At 47.6% G+C, this 25059-nt stretch overlaps 1 long non-coding RNA gene across 2 annotated transcripts in view; it reads right to left on the bottom strand.

The window, feature by feature from the left end:
- The window catches only part of LOC123460909, a 106229-nt gene that overhangs the window by 11854 nt on the left and 69316 nt on the right, over positions 1–25059 (bottom strand). The window contains exon 3 of one of the 2 annotated variants that reach the window (XR_006637277.1): positions 6042–6197. The exons of the other annotated variant lie outside the window; for it this stretch is intronic. This is a non-coding gene — a long non-coding RNA (uncharacterized LOC123460909). Of the gene's footprint in view, positions 1–6041; positions 6198–25059 lie in introns of those variants that run through there. 2 annotated transcript variants of the gene reach the window in all.

Here is a 25059-nt window from a genome sequence, read left to right on the forward strand (position 1 = left end):
TCCCCAGTTCAATATGACTCGTATCCTCGTATGACACGGGGAGGAGACCACAAAAAGATGAAGCCAGAGATTCATGATGCAACTGTAAGCCAAGGAACCCCAGGGTTGCCAGCAAAGTACCAGAAGCTTCTAGAAAGGCACGGAACAGATTCTCCAATGCAGCTCTCAGAAAGAACCAACCCTGGCCTGCTCATGTCATGACCTAGGACATTGGGACTCCACAAATAGTAGTCACAAAAGTCCTGTTTGGAGCTCGAGAGATGGCTCAGCAATTAAGGCGCCTGCCTGCAAAACATGAAGACCTGGATTCGATTCCCCAGTACCCACATACAGCCAGATACACAAAATGGCACATGCACCTTGAGTTCATTTTCAGTAGCTAGAGGCCCTGGTGTATCCATTCTCATTCTCTCTCTCAATCTCTCTCTCTCTCTCTCTCTTCCCTCTCTCATAAAATATTTTTTAAATTCCTGTTTGCTTGTTTTGTATTCCATGAAGGTGGTATTGCTTTGCTATGGAAACCCTGGCAAACAAATAAACCTCCCTTGAAACATTTCCTATTTCATGTCTCCCAAGAGAGGACTTTCCTGGTGGGCAGAGCTGGGAGAAGATAGAAAACATGCACTGCCCACCCCAACACCTTGCAGGCACCGTCCTTTGGGCATAGACCTGCCTCAGGCCTTACTTCTCTGTCCTGATGGGCCTACAAGTAAGGTGGTTGGGAGACATGCCCACCTGGTCCTCACCTCTACGCCTGTTCTCCAGCTAGCTTTCTGTGGAATAATACAGATATTTTGACCTCCATCTGTCTGAATTCCATGTTAAATTCGTCACTTGGCTCTAAACTCTGGGAGGAGATGGAGGCGATTCATTATCACCACGCAAGCCCCTGCAGTGGCCTTGATTCGACCACAACAGCCCGCTGACCTCCACATATGGGAAACATTTGCCTCTAGATGCTATGGTGTAAATGTGTTCCCAAGGTTTCAAATACTGGAAACTCAATCCTCAGATCCGTATGTCAATGGGGTTAGAAATGGATTCTGTGGGCTGGAGAGATGGCATAGTGGTTAAGGCGCTTTCCTGCAAAGACTAAAGACCCAAGTTCAATTCTCCAGAACCCATGTAAGCCAGACACACTAGGTGGCGCATAAGTCTGGAGTTTCTTTGCAGTGGCTGGAGGCCCTGGCATGCCCATTCTCTCTCTCAAATAAACAAATAATTTTTTAAAAATTGATAAGGGCTGGAGAGATGGCTTAGCGGTTAAGCGCTTGCCTATGAAGCCTAAGAACCCTGGTTCAAGGCTCAATTCCCCAGGGCCCACGTTAGCCAGATGCATAAGGGGGGCGCACGCGTCTGGAGTTCGTTTGCAGTGGCTGGAAGCCCTGGCGCACCCATTCTCTCTCCCTCTCTCTCTCTCTCTCTCTCTCTCTCTCTCTCTCTCTCTCTTGCTCTTAAATAAATAAATAAATAAATAAAATGAACAAAAAAAATCTTTTAAAAAAGATTGATGAGAAGAAACCACTCACCACTACAGACGCCTTCCCCTCCCCCACTCTTCTCTTATTACCTGTACCTGCTAATCATCTAGCCCTGCTGGCCACTATCAAGCACCATGTGACTTCAGAGCTAAAGAGGTGGCAATTCTTTGACATGAGCAGCCTCTTAAGAGTCCTAACCTCAAGCTCCAGGACACAGGGACAGATGATGAGTCATGAACTCACCTGGGAGAGGCAAGGGGGGATCAGAAACACTGGCAACAGAACGGATCACAGAGCTTCACACACACTTGAATACGGCCCGCAACCCATAGGCGGGCTGGGAAGACTGCTACAAACCCACTTCAAAACTAACTCAGTGACTGTCTAACACTGAAACAGAGCAACCAATAGTGGGGCTGGAGAGATGGCTCAGCAGTTAAGGTGCTTGTCTGCAAAGCCTTACGATCAGGGTTCCATTCCCAGTACCGACGTAAAAGCCAGATACACAAAGTGGCGCATGTATCTGGAGTTTGTTGGCAGTGGCTGGAGGCCCTGGCGTGCCCATTCTGTCTGTCTGCCTCTCTTCTATCTCTTTCTGCTTGCCCATAAATAAATAAAAATAAGGACCACTAGCGCCATTTGACTGCAAAATAATAATCACCCCCACCATCATCATAAAAGCCAAGAAAATGCATGGATCTCAGGAAGGGAGGTCAACAGTCAACTCCCACCTGGCATTATGGGATCAATTAGAGGAAAGCCAACTTATTTCAAAAAGATCGTTGACAACCTGGAGAACAATCCAGAGGGGGGGAAAAAAAGTTACAACAATCCTAGGTGATCTAAAAACAAAGTCCAAGAAACGAGAGTTGAAGAAAGGGCAAAGTTTAGGGGGCACTGAGAGAAAGAGAAGAAAGCAGCGATCTGAAGACGGTGGGGGGGCTGGAGACAACCGGTGACGTCACTGGAAGGTGACCTCAGAGATGAAAAGCAACTACGGGGTGACAGAATTTTGATTCCCCCAATGCACGCAAGAAGAGACTCCACATAGAGACCCAAGAAGCAAAGATGTCATCAAGGGAATTCTTGCACCAAGAAGGAACGGGGAGGCCATCATGCCTTTAGCTCAACAGTTAAAATCTAACTCGGGGGCCCGAGCAGCGGTCCACTGGTAAAGTGGTCAGAGTGTAAGTGTGAGGCTCTGAGTTTGGATCCCCAGCACCCATGTAAAAGTGCCAGGCGTCCTGGTGACACGCAGGCACCTACTGCGCTGGGAGGAGTAGGGGCAGAGGCAGGAGCTCCCTGAGGAAACTGGCAAGCTAGATGGGCCACATCAGTGAGCTCAGGCTCAACAAACAGGGTGAAGAGAAGCCAAGGGAGACCCCCCCCCAACACCGACCTCTGGCCTGCACATACATGTACACACACATGCATCCCACCTGTACATCCGCACATATGAACACACTTGCACATGCACATCATACATGTATACAAAAGGAAGAAACAAAGAAAGCAAGAGAGGAAGGAAGGGAGAGAGGCAAGGCAGGCATCTTTAAAAAAAATCTAGACCTTCTCATTGAGCTTGTCCTTCATGAGAGACCTGCTCCTAATCACACACTGTGAGCTGGTTTTACTCATAACACCACTGATACCAAATTGCGGGGGGGGGGGGGGCAATTTGGGCTGGAGACATCGCTCAGTCGTTAAGGCATTTGCCTGAAAAGTCTAAGGACCCAGGTTCGATTCCCCAGGAACCACGTAAAACCAGATGCACAAAGTGGCGCATGTGTCTGGAGTTCGTTTGCAGTGGCTGGAGGCTCTAGTGCACCCAATCTCTCTCTATCTGCCTATCTCTCTCTCATAACTAAATAATAATTTTTTTTAATGAGGGGAAATGCTGGGCATGAGGGCAACACACCTTTAATCCCAGCATTGGGGATGCAGAGGTAGGAGGATCACCAAGAGTTCAAGGCCACCCTGAGACTACATAGTGAATTCCAGGTCAGCCTGGGATAGAGTGAGACCCTACCTCAACCCCCCCCAAAAAGAAGGGGGAGAATTTTCTTTGTAGCCACTAATTGTCCAACTCTGAACACCAAATGGATGGATGTCCCAACATTCAATCCAACATAGTGAATTCCAGGTCAGCCTGGGATAGAGTGAGACCCTACCTCGAAACCCCCCCCCCAAAAAAGGGGGAGAATTTTCTTTGTAGCCACTAATTGTCCAACCCTGAACACCAAATGAATGGATGTCCCGACATTCAATCCAATTCTGGCCCCAGCTCCGAGGTGCTTGAGGATGGGTGGGGTGGGGAGGTCTGAACTGCGCAGGAAGGATGCAGACCTCGTAGGTCCAGAGCTCAGGTCTATAAGACTGTCCTCACCTTAGACACAAGCTACAAAGGAAACACTCTGGGTGTCTGTCTATCCAACCACAAATTCAGGGTTTTTCATGTCCCCTTCCTTAGGTATAGTAACGTGCTGGAACATGCACAGAAGTCAACAAAACCATTTCTACTTACAGTTCTGAGTTTCTTTTTCATTTTTTTAAATATTTTATTTTTATTTACTTATTTTTTGACAAAGAAAGAGGGAGAGAGAGAATGGGCGTGCCAGGGCCTCCAGCCACTACAAATGAACTCCAGACGCCTGGGCCCCCTTGTGCATCTGGTTAACGTGGGTCCTGGGGAATCGAACTGGGATCCTTTGGCTTTGCAGGCAAACAACTTAACCGCTAAGCCATCCTGCCAGCCCAGTTCTGGGTTTCTTACAAAGGATCTCTCCCAGGAATGGAGAAGGGGTCCTGAACTGCCATGCTTTCTCCAGGCACACCACCCCCAACCCAACACAAGTGCACCAGCCCATAACTTCCTGACCCCCATTGTTCAATGGCCTTTGGGAGGTTCCATTATAAATAGGCCCTTGGCTACTGTGGTGACCTCAATTTCCTGCCTCTCTCCCCTTCCAGGAGGAGAAGATGGAGCTAAGAGTTTCAAGGTCTGAACACATGGTTTGTTTGGTCTTTCAGGAGACCAGCCCCCATACTAAAGCCAAGGAGGCCAGCCATCTCATTAGCACACAAAACAAAGACAATCTAGCAATGCCATGCCAGGACCCAAAAACCAAATCTTTCTCCTTTTTTTAAATGTTTTGTTTTTTATTTGCAAGCAGAGAGACAGAGAGATTGAGAGGAGAGAGAGAGAGAGAGAATGAGCACTCCAGGGCCTCCAGCCACTGCATGCACCACCTTGGGCATCAGGCTTACATGCATCCTGGGGAATCAGACCTGGGTCCTTTGGCTTTTCAGGCAAGCACCTCAACTGCTAAGCCATCTCTCCAGCCCTTGTTTTAAAAAAACATATTTTAGTTATTTATTTACTTGAGAGAAAAAGAAAGGAGGCAGAGAGAGGGAGAGAGAGAGGGAGGGAGGGAAGAGGAAGAGGGAGAGAATGGGCATACCAGGGCCTCCAGCCACTGCAAATGAACTCCAGCTGCATGTGCCACCTCATGCATCTGGCTTTACGCGTGTATGGGGGAATTGAACCTGGGACCTTTGGCTTTGCAGGCAAGTGCCTTAACCACTAAGCTATCTCTCTAACCCCGAATCTGTACTTCTTATCACATACATGTTGAGAAATCGTGTTTGCACACTGAACCTAAAGATCTGACCTTCTCATCGCCTGGACAAACCAGCCTAGCATGAGGAAATCAAGACAGGGCCTATGCTTCGGTTCCTGGGGGCTGTGCCTGTTTGTTTTGCTAGTGTGTGGCAACGGCTGCTGGTGGGAGGGGTGCCAAGGGGGGAGCATAAGCCCAGCAGAAGGGTGGTGCAATACACAAGCTGACATCCTGAGACACACCCACCCACCACCCATGTGCATCTGGTGATGGCAACTGTAGTCTTGCCAGTCCTCAGTTAAGCAGAAGCATCTCCAGTCAAGGCCACCCTCCGCTGAAAACATCGTGGGAGACCTTGGCAGGGACCCAGAGCAGCCCAAGGACTTGCACTCCCCATTCAATGATAGTAATGACGAGGGTCACTTACTGAGCAGTGCCTATGCCGGCCACGGTGCACGTGTGATCTAGAATCATGGTCAAGCAGAAACACTAAGGGACCTGCTTCAGGCCACACAGCTGGCCAATGAACCAGGACACAACCCAGGGTCTCAGATCACACAGTGCCACGTGACTTCTCTTTATAAACATGAACTCAAGCAGGTCACAACCAAAAAGTCCCAAAGTAAGAGGTAGAGCAGCTCCCACACAGGCACACACACACACACACACACACACACACACACACACACACAATACACATGCACTGAGATCAACCACTCTCACTGTCCTTTGTGTTCACAGCCAAAGGTCCTGAAAGGCCACACACGCATACACCCCACGCTTCCACCCACAAGGCTCAGTGTATAAAAGGCAGAGTGGGTCCTGTGCCAAGGAGGCGAAGCCAGTTTATTTTAGTCTCAGTGTTAAGACAGCCAGCACCAGGTTGAGGCTGTGAAATGCTCCTTCTAATTAAAACTTTATTTTCAAAACACATGTCACAGTTTCGACATGGTGAGACTCGTGTCTTGCTCCGAGGCTTTCCAAAAGCAGAGGCAGCGGCTTCTAGGAACGGTCTCTCCCGTTCGCGCGGGGACAACTCGGACTCTCAAAGGAGTAAAGATGTGTTTTCACCCAGGGCAGGAGGAACGAGACAGAACTGCAAGACAAGGAGAGGCTACTGTAAAGCCAGCAGACCAGGGCAACAAGCACTCGGGAGTCTGCGTGACCAGCTGAAGAGCAAGCTGAGAAATCTCCATGTAGGACCAGGGAGGCGATCCTTGGGCCACCAGGGAGAAAAGCACACAGCTCAGGGTGAGAACTCCTGGTCCTACCCAAGGCAGCCTTGGGAAAAGGGTAAGAATAAGGGTATTACAGACCTGACCATGGCTACAAATAAATAGATAATAAACAAACTAACTAATCAGAAAAGCCCCTTCCATGGACTGGTGTACTCACAAAGTTCTAGGAAACATTCCTTCCAAGGTGAAACCTTTGGACACAAAGTGGAGACTTTATGGATGAAACTAAAGTATGCAGGAGAGATACCCCAGAGAATGGCCTTCCCCTCCCCATGTGAGAACACAGATGTTGAGTACCTCTGAGCCAGGAGACAGGCTCTGACCAGACACAAACCAGCTGCCATCCCAGTCTTGTACTTGCTGGCTCTAGAACTGTGTTATGTATAAGCTACCTGGTCTACGGTCTCTTCTGTTCCCATCAGCCTCTATGGCTTCAGTAGGAAGCGTCCCTCCCTGATTCTAGATCACACACACAGACAACGGTGCCAGTGTGGAAGGCTTGAATCCCGAGCTGGTGGTGGCAGACATGATTAGATCACAAAAGACCACCGATGGGTTTCAAATTGAAAGGACTATTAGGAGGCGGGAAGCCACCAGGGTTCGACTTTGAAGGGCACATCTTGTCCACACCCATGCTCTATGTCTCTCTGCCTCCTGGCTTCCAGGAGATGACAGCTTTTCTTCTGTCACACCCTTCTGGCCCTGGCTTAAAAGTAAACGCGGCCAGATGACTACAGATAGAAACCTCGGCAAAGGTGAGCTAAAACAAATCTGCCCTATTCACAGCAACGAAGTTACTTAACAGCTGAACAGACTGACACGCCCGCATGCCCATCCCTCTCCGTCTTCCCCACTGGACTCCATGGAGGGGCTGCGAGGGCAGACGGTGCCCCGTGCCCACAGGTGACCTCAACACACCAACGTGTCAGTACCTGTTGGCCAAATTAACCACAGAGCCAGCACTATGGGTAGACACCAAATCCAGCTCTCCTCCTAGAAAGGGGCCGTTATCAAAATTACAGGGTCTCTTAAGCAATGTAACAACAAGAAAGAGGAACAGAAACCAAAAATTTGAGGAAGTCTGAAAGAGCAGAAATGCTGTGGGTTTCAAATCCTTCAGCCATTGCTTTCTAGTTGAACCTGCAGGAGGCTCAGCAATTACATCATACCTCAAGGTCCACAGCATGGCATCTCCTGAAATCTCCGTTTCCTACTCCGACAAGAAAAAGAGCCTACGGGCTATCTAGGACCCCTGTTCACAGCTCTGACCATCTTCTCATTCTAAGGCTCCCCTGGTATGACTTCATGCTATACTCTGGAGTGTTCACATCCCCCTAAAATTCAGATGTTGAAACTCTAACCCACAGAGTGGTAACAGCATCATCTTTAGGAGGGTGCATCACTCAGCTTTAGGTTACTATGACAACCAACTTGAATCAAGCTAATTTATAAAGAAAGAAGGTTCAAGCCGGGCATGGTGGCGCACACCTTTAATCCTAGCACTGGGGAGGCAGAGGTAGGAGGATCGCCGTGACTTTGAGGCCACCCTGAGACTACATAGTGAATTCCAGGTCAGCTCCTGGACTAGAATGAGACCAGTTCTGGTCTGAGTGTCCAAGTAAATTAGTACATCTAATCCTGCAGATGGGGAAGGTGAGGCCCTTGTGCAATCACAGCCCAGCTGCAGAGCCCATCCTCTTAGCTCTGTGCTGCCACCTGACCACATAGAGGTTGGCGGTGCCTGACTCGCTGATGCTTTGATCCCAGGAGACTGTCTTCCCAACACAACCTTGCGCCCGGTAGTGAAGGAAACCAACACAGCCCATCCCTGCGCCACTTGCTGACTCATGATGCGCAGCGATTCTCACCCACTGTCGAATGGGCACTGTGTGGAGACAGGCACCAGGGGTACTGTTCGTCTGGTGTTCCCCCAGGAGGATGAGCACCTCAGCTGTCCAGCATTGCCACACAATCACTTTCCACTCCAAATCATTCTGGGAAAGAATGGAAATCCTTGTCCTTCAGTGGTCAGTGGCCTCCAAGGAAATCTACTGCCACCTGGGAGCTGGCGGTGCCACCATCACCTTGCACTTTTTGTGAGGCTGGCACTCAGAGCCACAAGGAGGGATGACCATCGTGCTGTTCCAGGAATTCTCAGAGATCAGAACAAGAAGGTCCAAGAAACATCAGCAGCTCAACACCCGCCAACCCAGGCAGCACCGTTTCTGAAGGTCTTCATCTGTGATGGGCAGAGGGATATTCAGGTCCTGGGGTCCGGCCTGTGCTCAGCTGTGTTCCTCACACTTCTGGGTGACATTCGACTGCCCCTCAGTGGTCACGACCCAATCGGCCCTTTCCATGAGGAAAGACATCTTACTTCTACTGGGAGTGAACATGCTGGGCCACCCTGCCTGAAGGCACATGGACCATGAAAGCCCAGTGATCTCTGACTCTGGGAAGTCTCGAAGAAAAGCACTTTGCTTCTTAGTCTAAAGAGAGACACAGCAATGCTCAGCCATTCAAATGCAATGGGCAGTGGCCCTGAGGGTACTTGGTTTAGTGGCCCCTCGCCAGATTCCTCACTGAGGCCCCAGGAGACAGGACACAGAGTCAGCAGTGGCTCTGGCTGCCTGGCGTGTTTCATGGTGCTCAGCCAGAGTACTGCAGACAATTTACAAAGAGAAACTCACTGGGCTACACGAGGGTTTTCATGCTGCATCACAGCCCAGGATGCAGAAGGCAGGAGGATGCCGAGGGCAGGAGACAGAGACAGTCCAGGTAGCCAAACTCACTGGCCACCACTGTGACTCCCTCCATAGTGGCCTGAATCCACTCATGATGGTGGTAGAACCCTTGTGACCTCATCATCTCTTACTCGTCACACCATTTTTTTTTTTTTTTTTCCGAGATAAGGTTTCACTCTAGTCCAGGCTGGCCTGGAATTCACTAGGTAATCTCACAGTGGCTTAGAACTCACGGCGATCCTCCTACCACTGCCTTCCAAGGGCTGGGATTAAAGGCGTGCACCACCACACCCAGCACAAATGTTGCATCTCTTAATATCACCCATGTAACTAAACATACTGTTTGCGAAGGGACATTCAAACCTGCAGGCACAGTGCCACAGGTTCACAAGAGGAAAAAAACAAACTGATATCTATACTGTGTGAGCCTCGTCTGGAGTGTTGCCTAGCATGTCCAAGAGAAAAGAGAGGAAAAGGTCAGCGAGGGAAGGACAGAGATGTGTATGGACAAAAGAAAAGACAACAGAAAGATAATTATCTTGGGCTGGAGAAACAGGTCAGTGGTTTAAAGGCGCTTGGCTGCAAAGCTTGATGGCCTGGGTTCGAGTCCCCAGTACACAGATGCACAAAGTGGCACGTGTGTCTGGAGTTCAGGTGCAGCTGCACTAGGGCTCCGGTTGGCTCATTCTCTTCATCCATTCATTCGCTCATATCCACCCCCTTCTTCCTCACAAATAAGTAAGTATACATTTTTTTAACTCAAAAAAAAAAAAAAAAAAAGATAGTAGGGCTGGAGAGATCACTTAGTGGTTAAGGCATTTGCCTGCAAAGTCAAAGGATCCCAGCTCGACTCTCCAAGACCCACGTAAGCCAGATGCAGAAGGGGGAGGGGCGCATACATCTAGAGTTCGTTTGCAGTGGTTGGAGGCCCTGGCGCACCCATTCTCTCTCTCTCTCTCTCTCCCTCCCTCCCTCATTCTCTCTCTCAAATAAATAAATAAATAAAAACTTTTCAAAAGATAACACTTCTAGGACGTTGAGGTGGAGGCAAGAGAATCAGGAGCTCAAAGTCATCAGCAGTCCATAGCAAGGAGTTCAAGGCTTGTCTGGGCTTCACGGGATAGAAGGAAGGACACAGGGAGAGAAGGAGGTGAAAGGAGGAGGGAGGGAGGAGGGGATGGAAGAAAACATGTTAACAGCAGAGACTTACAAGTATGAAATCAATAGGTAACTTATCTTCTTTCTTCTCTGTGCCTTTCTGCATTTTCTACAGTCACTCTAGTAAAAAACTTGTCTTAACCAGAAAGAAATAATAAAGCAAGCCCCGGTAATAAAAACCATGCTCCTGAAAAGGCTCCCCCCCCCCCCCGCCCACGGGAGCTTGGCAGATGGGAAGGGACACCCTGGGTCATAAGGCCTTCACTGCTCTGGTGACAGCAGGTTCAGAAAGCCATCCCCAAGAGGATTTCCTCGCAGCATACCTACAGGCTCTTGAGCGAAGACACCGTCCTGCGTGTGTCTCCGGCAGACAGACACCAGACAGGAGTGCCGTGGGCACGGGGAGGCCAACCCCGGGCCTCCCAGGAATGCTGGCTCCCAGTACAAGACAACTTCAGAAAAATCAGATTTCCGGATCATTAAAACTTTATCTCAACAGTTTTATTAACTGGCAGTAAGTAGCGAAAAGAAAAAAAAAAAATTTTAAAAAAGGACTTTTTCACACCAAGCCTAAAGTGAGCATTTATTTTAGGAGAAAAAGGGAATAGAATTCTAGAATTCCCTGGAAAGTTTGCCTTTCCAATTTTTTTTTTTTTTTTTTTTTTTTTTTTGCCCAAAGAATTTATGTTTGTGATATCTTACATTCTCAGCTTCAAGTCTCCTCCCACAGCAACAGCCTACACTTTGCAGAGGTGTCTCATCTGGTAAGTCTTTTCTGTTCTTAAATTCACTAAGAGAAAAGCCCACTGTCTTCCTCTTGATCTGGGGTCATGTTTGAGGCCCATTTTACTCCACCTTATATGAAATGATTAAGTAGTTTCAAAGTCATAAAAAATTATTGCAGATATCCCAAATTGCAGAAACCAGCCTAGATGTCCCTCAACTGATGAGTGGATAATGAAGATGTGGCACATTTATACAATGGAGTTCTACTCAGCGGTAAAGAAAAATGAAGTTATGAAATTTGCAGAAAAATGGATGGATCTGGAAAGGATTATACTAAGCGAGGTAACTCAGGCCCAGAAAGCCAAGCGCCACATGTTCTTCCTCATATGTGGATCCTAGCTACAGATGACTGGGCTTCTGTGTGAGAAGGAAAATACTTAGTAGCAGAGGCCAGTAAGCTAGAACAGAGATATAAAGGGAAGAGAAAGGAAGGGAGGAGGGTACTTAATAGGTTGGTATTGTATATATGTAAGTACAATGATTGAGATGGGGAGGTAATATGATGGAGAATGGAATTTCAAAGGGGAAAGTGGGGGGGAGGGAGGGTATTACCATGGGATATTTTTTATAATCATGAAAAATGTTAATAAAAATTGTGAAAATAAAAAAAGAAGGCAGGAGGGGGTAAAGCCCCACTTTAAAAAAAAAAGAAAAATTCTAAGGTGAAAATGCAGATTCATGGGGCTGGGGAGATGGCTCAGGATTAAGGTGTTTGCTTGCAAAACCTGCCAGCCTCGGTTCAATTTCCTAGTGCCCACATATAACCAGATGCACAAAGTGGCACATGTGCCTGGAGTTTATCTACAGTGGCAAGAGGCCCTGGTATATGCCCATTCTCTATCCACCCATAAATAAGTAAATAAATAAATGCAACGCCTTGTATTTTACCCTCAACACCACATAGATCATGTGTGGTATTGTATATCTGTAATCACAGCACTTGGCACGTGGAGTCAAGAGGATGGCAGGTTCAAGGTCATCCTAAGCTATGTTTTGAGTTGGTGAGCCTTTCTCAAGAAACCTCTTCTAACCACCTGCCTAATGAGGTCCAGAGTAAGCCAATGGGAGCACTCCATTATTATTTAAGTCTACCTGGCTGCAACCCATAGATCAAGATAAGAGATAGGTGAGGCAGTTGAGAAAAGTGTGTGTGTATGTATTTGTAGTGTATGCACACGTATATGCAAATGCCACCCTGTGCGCGTGTGCAGAGATCAGAGGACAGCGGGTCCCCTCTTCCACCTTCTTTCCCTGAGACACAGTCTCTCATTGAACTGCACCTTGTTTTTCCAGTTAGACTGGCTGGCTGACCAGGGAGCGCCAGTGATTCTCCTGCCTGCACGACCCTCCTCAGTGCTGGGGTTACACGAATGCACTCTTTCCTTGCCCTAGGGGTAGAACTCAAATCCTAAAGCTTACACAGCAAACACATTTACCCATCAAGCTATCGCCCCAGCCCCATTCACAGTGACTTCCCCCCAATACCAGTCTGTTTCCCAACACTCCCTCCCCAACGCCGGACTATGACTCGCTCCAGAAGCAGGCTAAGCAACTGAAGGAAGGAGAGGGTGGGTGTTGCTGCGGCCTCTAGAGAGCAGAGTGGAGAGGGAACCTGGTTCTAAAGCAGCTTCCCCTGAGCGCTTCATCAACTGCCAACTGCTAAAGATCATCCCCAAACTTAGACTTGAAACTGAGTTGATGGGTCTATGAGACTCTGGAGAAGAAAACCCACAGAGGCCAGTTTTCCAATCAATGAAGATAGGTGGGGAGGATAAGAAAAAGAGAAGTCAGTGTATTCATCACTGTGCTAGGCACAGGAAATTCATTCAAGACTCTATTCTCAGAACACTGACATAAACAAATGACAGCGACGTTGGACTGGGTAGAAAATTACTATGTGCCTGCACGTTTATTCAAGAAGTAAACTTCTTAGTCAGCCATGCTGGCTTATGCCTACAATCCTAGCATTGGGAGACTAAGGCAGAAAGATCTCGAGTTCAAGGCCAGCCTCAGCAACTTAGTTAGACTTTTTCTTTAATTTGAAAAGAAAAAAAAAATGGTGGTACACACCTATAATCCCAACTCTCAGGAAAAAGGGAGATTACCAGTTCAAAGCCAGTATGAGCTACACAGTGAGAGTGTATCTCAAAAAACAAACAAATGAGGGGCTGGGAAGACGGCTCAATGGTTAAAGAGAAGACTCTTGCTTGAAAAAATAAGGCCTGAGGGCCCAAGTTCAAGTGCCCAGGACCCATGTAAAGCCAGATGCACAAGGGGGTGCATGCATCTGGAGTTCGTTTGCAGTGGATGGAGGGCCTGGGGTGCCCATTCCTCCCCCCCACACTCCCACTCCCTCCCTTCCTCTTTGTCTCCCTCTCTCTCATTTTGTCTCTTTCAAATAAATAAATAAAAATATGTTTTTTTTAAAAATGCGCCCCGCAGCGTGGGCGAAACGCTCTGGAAAAGGGGCCTGTGCTAACTCAGGGCAGATGACAGAGTGTTTGCCCAGGGCCAGTGGCAAAGCTGGCACAGCGTACGAGGGAGGCACCATGGGCATTTGTTTGTTACATATCATTAGGTTCTTTGTGGGCAAGAACGGAATCCAATTCATTTCTGTAGCCACTTCAGGCTCTGAACAATCAGGCACTAACATACTGGCCTCCTCTTCTTCTAGAAGTGACCTGTTCAAGGAGCAGAGAGATGAGACTCCAAGGAGCAAGAAAATCTGTCATTCCCACTGAAGGGTGTTCCGTCCCCAAAGCCAAGCCCAGGAAAGCGCACTCCAGGAAGGGAAGCCAAGAAAGAACACCTGATTAGGAAAGCTAAACTACTTCTCCCTTCTGATCCTGCCAGCGGGGGTGGGGGGGGAGAGAATTCACTAGATTAACCCTAAACGTAACACAAACATCTACCCTTATAAAACACAGAATGAGACTTGGAGAATAGTGCCATCAAAGTGCCGCGTGAGCAGAGGGTCTCCAAGTGTAGGCAAAGACACCCTTGCTCTCAGGGAGGACACAAAGAAGCCCTCAGGCAGCCAAGGAACCCGAAGCTTCCAGCGGACTCAGAAGTAGGACGTGTGTGGATGTGTTTAAGGGTGTGTGTGTATAGATATATAAATGTGTGAGGACAAATGTGTCAGGTGCAAATGTGTAGGGGTAGATATTTATATACATGTAGAGAAAAGTTATTAAACAGAAAACTCAAACCACTGGTAAACTTGAGCAAAAAAAAAAAAAAAAAAAAAGAACTTGCCTTGGTCCATTATGTTCCTGAAAAGCTACAATAAAATAACCAGAGCTGGAGTAAGTTATAAAGAGTAGTTTATCTTCTCTTATTCCGGAGACCACCGAGAAGTCCAAAATCAAGGAGTCAAGAGATCCAGTGTCGCTGAGAGGTGGCGCCCTGGTGCTGGAGCCATCGGAGGGAAGGAATGCTGTCCCCATCGAGGGAATGCAGGGCAAGTGGGCAGGCAGCTTTGACCTTGACTCCATTCGTTAGCTCCATTCTGAGCTCCTCGCCCCGTGAAAACCACATATGTCACAGCGACAACAGCTGGACACTGCCATACGGAAACCACCGCGGTGTGTGAAATTTTGTAAACTACTCTTGCAACTTTTCTGTAAGTCTGAAGTATCAGATCAGACAGTGATGGGTAGAAGAAGGCATCTGTTTATGTGTTGGTGAGAGCTTGGCAGTACACTGGTGTATGCGTTGGGGAGAGCGTGGCAATAGTGTAAGTGGGGGCTGCGGAGAGGGCTCCGGGGACAAAGGGCTTTCTCCACAAGCGTGAGGGCCGGATTTTGGATCGCCGGTGTCTAATTCCAGCATCTACAGCAACGTGGAGGCAGAGACCTCCAGAACTTCACAGGCCAACTAACCTGGAGAATGTATAGGTGGAAAAAAAAAATACCAGGCTGCAGAGATGGCTTAGCGGTTAAGCGCTTGCCTGTGAAGCCCAAGGACCCCGGTTCGAGGCTCGATTCCCCAGGGCCCACGTTAGCCAGATGCACAAGGGGGCACATGCATCTGGAATTCATCTACAGTGGCTGGAAGCCCTGGCGTGCCCATTCTCTCTCTCTCTGACTCTTTCTCTGTCTGTCACTGTCAAATGAATAAATAAAAAATAAACCAAAAAAAAACTTTTAAATTAAAAAAAACTACCTCGGGAGGGGGCGTAGCCTTGGCAGAGGTGGGGGGACGGCCCACTGCAGAGCCGCAAAGTTTTGCTGTGGCGGCAAATGGGCTTGGGCGGCTCCTAGCGGTTCCTACCCTGGCCCTGTTCATGTCGGGGCCAGGCCCCGGAAGGATGGCGCCCTCCAGCCCGGTCTCACTGGGGTCGGGGCGGGAGGGGGACAGGGTGGGGACTGGCCATGTTGGAGGTGACCCGGAGTCTGCTGCAGCACTGGGGCGCCAGTTGTAGGAGAGGCGCCGACTTGACTCCTGGGGCCAGCTGGTGGAGGCGATAGTATCAGATATTAGCGAGACAGCTACAAAAGGAGGCCCAGGCTCAGCACAACAATTCTGAACTCACAGAAGAACAAAGGGTACTGTAAAACCAGATCCCAGGGCTGGAGAGATGGATTAGCTGTTAAGGCACTTGCCTGCAAAGCCTATGGACCCAGGTTCAATTCTCCCCACGTAAGCCAGATGTACAGGGTGGTGCATGCATCTGGAGTTCATTGATGCCTGGCGTGCCCATCCTCTCTCTCCCCCTCCTTCAAATAAATAAATAAACAAACTCTTTTAAAAAGCCAGATGCACAAGGGTGTGCATGTGTCTGGAGTTCACTTGCAGTGGCTGGAGGCCCTGGCGTGCCCGTTCTCTCTTTCTCTCTGTCTGTCACTCTCAAATAAATAAATAAAAATGAACAAAAAATATTTTTTAAAAAATCAGATCCCAAAGGAAAAGGGTCTTTTAAACAAACAAAAAATAAAAATAAAAACACTGCTATACCTGTCTTTTTTTTTGTATCGTATTTGACTGTGCATTGCCTGCCACTAAGTGATCTTCTAGAGATGCCTGCTGACTTACCACAGAATGAGTTTTCTTAGCCGTTTAAGTTTAGTTTAATGAAGACCCCACACACTTTGGTTAAGGGAGGGGACTCAGAGGCTGCACTGTGCCTACAGCCACCTGGAAAACAAATAGACAAACCCCAGAAACCAAGCCAAGCAAATCCAAAAAACCTAAGACTGAAAAAAATTAGTTCAAGTCAAGAATGTGGCCTGCAAATCCATCAGCAAAGTAAATGCACAAGAGGATGGGGAAGACTGCTCAGTGGGTAGACACGTGGCACCCAACCACAAGGCTCTGAGTTTGGATATCCTGCCCTGGGGCACTTCCCGAGGCTTGCTGGCTGGCTAGTTACGGTGATTTGGATGTAAAATGCCCACCTTAAGCTCCCGTGCTTTTAATACGTGATTCCCAGCTGGTGGCACTGCTCGGGAAGATGGTGAGCCCTTTCTTTAGGAAGTGGAGCCTTGCTGGAGGAAGTGTGTCACTAGGGCAGGCCTTGAGGCATGGTCTGAATTGCTAGCAGTTCTTTCTTCTGATTCTGTGGTGAGGTGGGATGCAGTCTTCCCTGCCGTGATGGTACTGCCCCTTGAAACTAATCAGAATTAAGCCCTTTTCCTCCCATAACCTACTTATACTCAGGTTTTTGTTTATAGCAATGAGAAAGTAACAGATACACTAGTCTAGCCAAATTGGTGGGTTTCAAGTTTAGTGAGAGACCCTGTTACAAAAAATAAGGTAGAAAGCCAGGCGTGGTGGCGCACACCTTTAATCCCAGCACTCAGCAGGCAGAGGTAAGAGGATTGCCGTGAGTTCGAGGCCACCCTGATAATACAGAGTTAATTCTAGGTCAGCCAGAGCTAGAATGAGATCCTACCTTGAAAACCAAAAAAAATAAATAAATAAATAACATCAGACCTGAAACTTTGAAACTGCTAGAGGAAAGAGTAGGGGAAAACCTTCAACATATTGGTCTTGGCAAAGACTTTCTGAATATAACCCCAATTGCTTAGGCAATAAAGCCACAGATTGACTGCTGGGACTTCATTAAATAACAAAGATTTTGTACTGCAAAGGACACTGTGAATAAATCAAAAAGGCAACCTACAAAATGGGAAAAAATCTTTGCCAGCTGTATATCTGATAGAGGATTAATATCTAGGATACACAAAGAACTCAAAAAACTAAATAATAAGAAATCAAACAACCCAATTAAAAAATGGGCTATGGAACTAAATAGAGAGTTCTCAAAAAAAGAAATACGAATGGCGTATAAGCATCTAAAAAATGTTCTACGTCACTAGTCATCAGGGAAATGCAGATTAAAACTACATTGAGATTCCATCTCACTCCTATCAGATTGGCTACCATCATGAAAACAAATGACCATAAAGCTGGCAAGGATGTGGAAAAAGAAGAACCCTTCTACACTGTTGGTGGGAATGCAATCTGGTCCAGCCATTGTGGAAATCAATGTGGAGGTTCCTAAAACAGCTAAAGATTGATCTACCATATGACCCAGCTATGACCACTCCTAGGCATATATCCTAAGAACTCATCTCATTTCCTTAGAAGTACATGCTCTACCATGTTTATTGCTGCTCAATTCACAATAGATGAGAAATAGAACCAGCCTAGATGTCCCTCAACTGATGAGTGGATAATGAAGATATGGTACATTTATACAATGGAGTTCTACTCAGTGGTAAAGAAAAATGAAGTTATGAAATTTGCAGGAAAATGGATGGAACTGGAAAGGATTATACTAAGTGAAGTATCCCGGGCCCAGAAAGCCAAGAGTCACATGTTCACTCTCATATGTGGATCCTAGCTACAGATGACTGGGCTTTTGTGTGAGAAGGAAAAAACTCAGTAGCAGAGGCCAGTAAGCTAGAACAGACATAGAAAGGGAAGAGAAAGGAAAGGAGGGGGGTATTTAATAGGATGGTATTATATATATATATGTGAAGAATAGATTAATGGGGGTGAAAAGGCCCAAAATGAAGTCTGGGGAAGAGATTGAGTAAAGGAAAGGTGGAGGGACAGCTAATCAAAATCTAAGAGTATATAAATAAAGCATATGTAATCCTACTTTTCTTTGACAATGGAACACTCAGGAGCCATAGATTGTTGCTAGAAAATTTTCAGTGCCAAGGATGGGATATCTTCCAGTGAGTTGTTGGCCAGGGAGATCCCTGATGCCCCCAAAACATTATAGACCATTGCCAAGGCCCTTGGTTTCCCACCAGGAATAGATGGTAAGACCCTATTGCTGAAGACTCCATATACTTGGGCTGCAAGGCCACTGAGAAATCTTGCTGGATCTGAGCTTATAACCTCCTCCATGTAGACCAGCTGACAGAAAGCTGGAAAAAGCCGTTTTGCATGCAGTTCAATGGGAGAAAAAGAAATCACCAGTGAAGATATTCAACAGTGGATACTGCAATCCTTATAATTGGCCAGCCAGGCCAAATGAGCCAACGGGTGCAATAGTGGCATGTCTGTTATGGGGGAAACCAACTGCCCTCTAATTGGACTGGAGGTCTGCTCCATGGGAAGGGAATACATCCCTGATACTGAAAACTTAAAACAGGGGTAGTCATGAGCCCTAGAGGTGTAACATCTGCTGTTGTCTGGCCAAATGTATATATTATGCTTATCAAACTGCCCAGTAAGTACTTCTGTTAATGTTCACACCCTTATGTTAATGCTACTCTCACTTTTGTTAGAAAATCTTCTCTTTTCAGATGGCAGTGACCTTGGGATGACTCAGAAGTTATCATGGTGATGGAAAGAAATGACTGCAGTGCTCAGTACTGCAATATCTGTATCACACCTTCCAAGGCTCAGGGTCTAATGCGGAAGAGGTGGCAGAAAGAATGTAAGAGCCAAAGGAAGGGCAGGACTCCATACAACATGCTCCCTCCAGACACAAAATGGCCTGGATATCCATGACCTCACAGTGCCTGACACTACCTGTATAAGACCATCATAAGAAAAGGAAAAGATCAAGACATCAAAAGTAAAAGAGAGACTAATTGAGATGGGGAGGGAGTATGATGGAGAGTGGAGTTTCAAAGGGGTAAGTGGGGGAGGGAGGGTATTACCATGGGGTATTTTTTTTAATCACGGAAGTTGTTAATAAAAAATTTTTAAAAAAAAAACTCAAAAAAGGGGTTTTATTCCCCCAAACCCACGTTAAACCAGATGTGCACATACATCTGGAGCTCATTTGCACTGGTAGCGGCCCTGGTGCTCCCATACTTACTCTCCATCTGACTCTTTCTCTCTGTTTCTCTCTCTCAATGAAATAAATAAAAATATTTTTAAAACCCTTTTAAGTGGAAAAAAATGATGTAGGTTGTGAAGAAGGGGTTCAGCAGAAGGGGGACAGAGAGAGGATCAAGAAAAGGCAATGATTAAAAGACACTATATATGTATATAAATTATCAGTAAAAAAGAAAACATTACAAAAAAAATTTCTGGGGCAAGCCTAACAGAGTGCCTTTTCTATTAAATGAGAGAGTGGGAGAGAGAATTGGCATGCCAGGGCCTCCAGCTATTTCAATCAAACTCCAGATGGGAGCGCCCTCTTGTGCACATGTGTGACCCTGTGTCCTTGCATCACTGCGTCTGGCTTATGTGGGACCTGGAGAGTTGAACATGAGTCCTCAGGTTTTGCAGGCAGGTACCTTAACCAATAAGCCATCTCTCCAGCCCAAGCACTAAGAATTTAACTGGACAATATATATGGCCCACACTTGTAATCCCAGCACTCAGGAGGGTTAGTTTGACTGCAAGGCCAACCTAAGATACTGTAGTGGTTTGAATCAGATATGCCCCATGAACTCACATGTTCTGAATGCTTGGTCCCCAGCTGGTGGTATTTGAGAGATGAAGCCTTGCTGGAGGAGGTGTGTTTTGGGGGGACAGGCTTCATGGTGTTGTAGCCAGTTTCCCCGTTGCCAGAGCTCAGCTCACTTGCTTGCTGTTTTCCATTTGCAGTGGCAGAGGTGATGGCCAGCCTCTGCTCATGCCATCATGAAGCTTGCTCACAAGACCGTAAGCCAAAACAAAAACCTTTTCTCCCATCAGCTGCTTTTGGCTGGGTGTTTTATCCCACAATGCAAAGGTGATGACAACAGCTACATAACGATTCCCAGGAGAGCCTGTGCTACAGAGATCTATACATTACATAAACAAATAAAACTTTTACACACAGTAGAATGTAATATTGCTGGCACAAAGCTCCCAACCAAAAGCAGTTGATGGGAGGAAACTTGTCTATTTTGGCTTACAGCCTCAAAGAGAAGCTCTGTGATGGCAGGAGAAAGGATGGCATAAGCAGAGGCTGGGCATCACCTCCTGGCCAACACTGGCTGACGAACACTGCCAAGCTAGGGAACAAAAACCATGAAGGTCCACCCTCAGCAACACACCTCCTCCAGTAAGGCTCCTATTCCCAAATTGCTACCAGCTGGGGATCTAGCATTCAGAAGACATGAGTTTATGGGGGACACCTGATTCAAACCGTCACGTGGACTGTTACAATTTGTGTCACAGGGGGCAGAGATATACGAGACAAACAGATGCCGTGACTTGTAAGTCTCACATCTAATGACACATGAGAAAAGGGCACTATCTAAAAAAAAAAAGCAGATGAGTGACAGCGAGACTTTCCATTACAAACTCGGTATTTTCAGTTTTGAACCATGTGACTATATTGCCTATTCAAAGTATAAATAAACAAAATAAAATTACTTTGAAAAAATGTTCAAGGGAAATAACATAGCAAGCAGCCAGTATACAGTGGCTTAGACTAGATCCCATAGGACACCGAGCCTGGAGAGCTGAATGTCTAGAAAGAGTCAGTTCCTGACAAGTAAAGCTGGAGGCTTGAAAGGGCTTGTCTATCAAGTTTCAGCATAATTGGATAGAATTTTCTCATCAAATAAATTATGTAATTTCCTTACAACAAACAATTCCCCATAGGCCTGTTCCCCAAGCAGATTCTGCTCCAAGACTTCACAACATGCCACGTGGGTACCTCTGTCCTCTATCTGACCGCCACACCTGCTTCTTGCTGCTCAAACAGCCTGGGGGATGCTGGAAACCCCATGCTTGGATCTCAACAGCATCCAGTCACACTCAGTGGCACTCCTTGAAGAGACTGATGAACCCACAGGCACATGAGGCTCTGGAGAAAGAGAGAGAAAGACAGAGAGAGAGAGAGAGAGAGAGAGTCCCCACAGGAGTGAGGATCTTGATTCTGTGCAGTATTTTGAAGAATCTCCCAAAGGAATCATGGATGATTCCAACAACCAGCAGTTCATTAGAAATGAACTTCCTACCTGCCTTGCCTGTCTCTATGGGTCCAGTTTCATGAGTGGGACAAGATGCCAGGCGACAACAGAAACACAGGAAGAGCTGGAGATGCAGAGTCTTTGTCGAATACAGGCAAGGCACCAGGTTCTGTCCCCAGCACCGCAAAGCCTCCCCCACCAAAAACAAACAAACAAAAAAAAGATGACAGGATGCTGCTGCAGGAGAATCAGATTGAGAGGTAGAGAGGCTGCAGGAGGACCAGGCAGGGGGCCCCCCAAAAGTTTCTCTCCCTCAAGGAAGCCCACAGCTTCTCTCAGGGCTCCCATCTCAGTTCCATCCCCCTAGATTACAGTGTTCCCTGCCCCTCTGAGGCACAAACGTGGCCTCAGAAAGTTGTTGGTGGATGTATTTGAAAACAGCAGGAGCACAGTGAGAACACCAACCACAGGCCCAGAAGAGGGTCGGTCTCCCCTAAGAACTTCAGATACTCCGACGAGGCAGCAAAATGCACTGCCCGCCTGTGTCCGTCAGACAGCGAAGCCCAAGACTGGCCCCACAGAGGGGCACAAACATCAGTAACGGAGACAGTCGCCCTCACACGACTCTGCAAGCTCAAGGAGACCCGTGCCAGTGAGGGGGGCACGTGGAGCACACGTGTGAATAAAGACGGGGAGCAGCAACGGAAGGGGAAGGACTGACTCACAAGTGTCAGAAACCAGGACTCCGGCCCAGCTCTCTGTGGAACTGAGCCCGTGACTCAGCCCCCGTGGCTCGGTCAGTTTCTCAACTATAAAATGGAAATATTCATACCTGGCTTTGGAAAGTCAAAGGTAAGCGCTGGGGAGAAGGCTCAGCAGGTGGAATGCTTGCAGGGCACGCATGAGAACCTGAGGCTGGTCCTCAGAACCCACGAAAGAATGGCCGGTATGACGGCACTCGCTCAAAGCCAGCACTGGGGAAGCCGAGACAAATAGTTCCTCGGGGCTCGCTTAATATCTTACATGTTTAGTAGTTGTTATATATTAAACACATAATGAGATGGAGAGATGGCTTAGTGGTTAAGGCCACTTGCTTGCAAACCAAAGGATCCAGGTTCGATTCCCCAGGACCCACAAAAGCCAGATGCACAATGGGGTTGCATGCATCTGGAGTTCATTTGCAGTGACTACATGCCCTAGCATGCCCACTCTCTCTCTCTTTCTCTCTCTCTCTCTTAAATAAGGAAAAATAGGATATTAAAAAATACATATATAATACATAACGTAAGTTTATATAAAATACATTTAAGGGCTAGAGAGATTGCTTAGTGGTTAAGGTACTTGCCTACAAAGTCAAAGGACCAAGGTTTGATTTCCCAGGATTCACATAAGCCAGATGCACAAGGTGGTACATACATATGGAGTTTTTTACAGTAGCTGGAGGCCCTGGTGTGTCCAGTCTCTCTCTCTCTCTCTCTCTTTTTCTCTCTCTATCCCCCTCTCTCTCTCAAATAAATAAATAAAAATAAAAACTACACTTAATATGTACATATTTTAATATATGTTAAACATTTTTACTGTGTGGTGTGCATGCATGTTCCCATGTATAGTGTGTGGAGGCCGGAGGATGACGTCGAGTTATCTTGTCCCACCACGCTCCTCCTGGGCCACCACACCACCCAGCATCTATGTGGGTGGATGGGAACTCTGAGCCTCGGGTTCCTACAGCAAGTGCTGTAACCACCAAGCAAGGTCCCCGAGGCTGGGTTTCTTCATGGTCCCCTGGGCGAAGCAGAGGTCAGCTGGGAGGGAAAGGAGAAGGGAGAGTCAATCGAAGCAGGAAACCACCTGCTCCAGGTGCCTGAACCGCCTGAAGGAAAAGAAGGGACTCTAGGGTGTGCCGTCACTCAACAGAAGTCACCCAAGCCCCGTGTCTTCCCTTGATCTCTCATCTCAACCTGGGATCCCCTCAACACAAAACTTGTAGGACGTTGGAAGCGACCAAATCCATGACAACCCTGTGCACTTGTGAGGCCACTAACTCGGCCATGTGGGTCCGACAGGCTGGCCACCACCAAGCAAGCAGAGTATGACAGAGGGCTGGGAGACGCAAGGCGCAGCTGCCATCTTGGTTGACACCCACCCCCTTGCCACCAGCTGTTCTGGTTTCACCCAGCTGGGCTCAGAGGAAAGTTCCAGTGTTAAGGAATTCGACTGTGGAATGGATGACTCAAATAGCCCCAGTTCTAAAAAAGTGACCAAACCAGTCTGCCAGGCGACCTACCTGGGAAAACAACCACAGGAGAATCACAGCCTTTGCTGACAGAGGGCTCTAAGAAGGCATGACATCTCAGGGACTGTGACCACCGCATCCCCCACCTGTCCACGAACCCAGCCCCACCACCTCCCACACCCAAACCCGGAGCAGCTCCTCGCATGAGAACGGCAGACTCGGGGCAGGGTTTCCACTAGAAATAAACCACGGTGCGAGATAAGCGACGAGGCGACAGAAGCGTCTGCCTCACTGTCTCAGGACGTCTGGGCCCAGATCATCCATTCAGCTTCAGGTTGATCCTGGAGCACGTCCCATAGTTTCCCTTTCTACTCAAATCCTAATGATTCGAGGATTGCTCATCCAGGCTGTGGAACTCTACAACCTTGGCTGCCTGCCATCTCTCTTGCTGGGGTGCGTCTCCAGTTGGGGGGAGCGCAAAAAGAAGGGCAATCAGTCATTCGAGTCTCTTAGCTGAGTTCCGATGATGAACTTGACTTGAATTGGAGTCAAATCGAGCCGGGGAGAGGGCTGAAGGGAAAAGCTGTCACAGAAGAGAGACCAGAAATCACAGAAGGTGCCTCTGTGAAGGTCACTTGGGTTTTCGGATCGTTTTATAGACAGACAAGAAACCAGGACAATGAAAGTGACCCAGAATCACAAAACCAGTCCCCATCTTTCTGTCCACTCCTTACACTGCCCCCATGTGCCACGATGAACAAGTTGTACAGAAGAAAGGCTGGTTATAAGCTGATAACAAGCCCATCCATGCAAGTTGAATGGGGTGGGGGCAAACGTGCATGCGTGTCTGGGGGTGCATGTAGAAGCCAGAGGTTGACCCACCTCAATCACTCTCCATCTCGTTTTCTGAAACAGGGTCTGTCACTGAATGTGGAGCACTGATTCACCTAAACTCGCTGCCAGTAAGGCCCAGGGATCCTTTGTCTGACTCCCCAGTGTGGGCACTACAGGTGCCCACTGCCACACTCCAGTTTTCACGCGTACGCTGGGGAGCCGTCCTCAGGTCTCACACTTGCCACTTTACCCACTGAGCCACCGCCCCGGCCTTCTGCAAGCTGAGTCTTTAGAGACAAAGTAAACAGTGAGGGAGACCTTGCTCGCTGTGACCCACACTGCTGTAACAGTGAGGTCTTCTGCACATGCCTTCAGTGAGGAGACAGCCGAAAAACACAGCATGCTGAGGGGCTGGAGGAGTGGCTCAGCAGTGAAGGCACTTGCTTGCAAAGCCAGCCACCTTGGGTTCAATTCCCCAATACATCAAGCCAGACACACGAAATGGTACACGTATCTGCAGTTCATTTGCAGTGGCCAGAGGCCCTGACATTCATATTCTTTCTCTCCCCCACTTTTCTCCATGCAAATAAATAATAAATACATTTTTTTCAAAAACAGAATAAAAGATGTGGAAAGTGTTAATGCT

Source organism: Jaculus jaculus, chromosome 5 (genome assembly GCF_020740685.1).
Source record: "Jaculus jaculus isolate mJacJac1 chromosome 5, mJacJac1.mat.Y.cur, whole genome shotgun sequence".
Taxonomy (NCBI): Eukaryota; Metazoa; Chordata; class Mammalia; order Rodentia; family Dipodidae; genus Jaculus; species Jaculus jaculus.